This window comes from Sparus aurata, chromosome 20 (genome assembly GCF_900880675.1).
Source record: "Sparus aurata chromosome 20, fSpaAur1.1, whole genome shotgun sequence".
Lineage (NCBI taxonomy): Eukaryota > Metazoa > Chordata > Actinopteri > Spariformes > Sparidae > Sparus > Sparus aurata.
The window spans coordinates 1,337,667-1,339,301 of record NC_044206.1 but is presented as its reverse complement, the minus strand read 5'-3'; positions in this window follow the sequence as shown (position 1 = coordinate 1,339,301).

Here is a 1,635-nt window from a genome sequence, read left to right as displayed (position 1 = left end):
TTGTTTAGTTGTTTGATTCATGTAACATCATGGAGTATTGAGAAATGTCCATCAGTGTTTCCCAAAGTCTAAGATGACTTCCTCAAATATTTTGTTTTACCTACAACCCAAAAGATACTCAGTTTAATGTCAGAAAGGGAAAAAAAAAGAAAAACAGAAAACATTAATGTTTAAGAAGCTGGAATCAGTGAATTTCAATTCTTTAATTAAAAACATTACTCAAACCTATTAATCATAATAGATGGTGATTAATTCAACACTTGACAACTAAAGAAAAAAGTGTAATTGTTACCAGGCTCCTAAGAATTTCCTAAATATTAGGGTAGTGTTTTGCACTTAATGTGATATCAGAAATATAATGCTTAGGATCTTATAGCAATAAATTGACAAGTAATGGAGGAGGAAACCTGCTGTACTTGGAATGAGATTACAGTATGTAGCCCAATTTACCTTTTGAATGTGCACATTGGAAGATGTTACCAATCAATTGAAGGGATAGTTCGGGTTAGGGTTAGGGTTTCGGGTTTTTTGAAGTGTGGTCATATAAAGTACATATCTAGCGCAGCCTCAGTTTGGAGAAGCAGAGAGCCGCTCCAGCCCAGACGCTCAGCTTTGTACCAGTACAAAGCTGAGCGTCTGGGCTGGAGCGGCTGATTCTTGAGAGTCGGGACAAAACATGTCCTACATAGAAAAGTCTAATTTATACAAAAGATAAAGAAATTCATCATGATTGACATAGTTACAAAGTTAAATCTAAAGGAATTGTATATACCTAAGTGATTTTTGAATATACTTTTTTATCTTTTTGGGGAAAATCTGTTCAAATGTATGGTCTGTGGTTAGAAGGTCCATGTTATTGCACTTGTCCTCAGCAAGAGGTCACAATATTGAACATACCAAAAAACTTTTTAAAAGCTCTACAATTGTGAAAACATATATATCAAATAAAAAAGAAGGGGTATAAATATAAAAAACAATGCATGAAGTGAACGTCAAACAAAATTTTCTATAAAAATCTGCCTATCAAAGTTGTGTCCTCAGTTTCTGTCAACTCCGTCAGATTTTTTCATAAGCCTCATTAAATCAGGAAATAGCATGGTCAGCTATATCCCTGAGGACCCCTTTTCATCTCCCTGCCTGTGGTGAATGCAACACTACCACACATGCTCTGGTATGTTTTACATTTTTTGATATTTTAGACAAACAATGTCAATATTCCTATGGTCACAGCTGGACCATGTCAATACCATCTTTCTGTTAAGACACTTTTCTTTAAAACATAGTGGATTGAATTCAAGCATTTTAGTGAGGTTATTGGGACAGCTAGCAACTGAGGAAAAAGTAGCTAGCTGCAGTGTACAATACATGTTTTGGAGGGAAAATACATGCCCTTACATCAACTCCGTCAGACGTCAACTCGTCGGAGTTGACCTGTAAGCTGACGGAGTTGACAAATCCACCAATAACCCATTAATGTGCTAATATAATATTATTTGTGAATATAGTAAAGGGTTAAAATGTTATTTCAGGGTTTTATTTACACATAAATATACATACATAGCATGAATTACATATTTAACCATACACATCTGACTTGTAGAGAAGTGGTCTGCTTATTATTGTGTAACGTGTAAC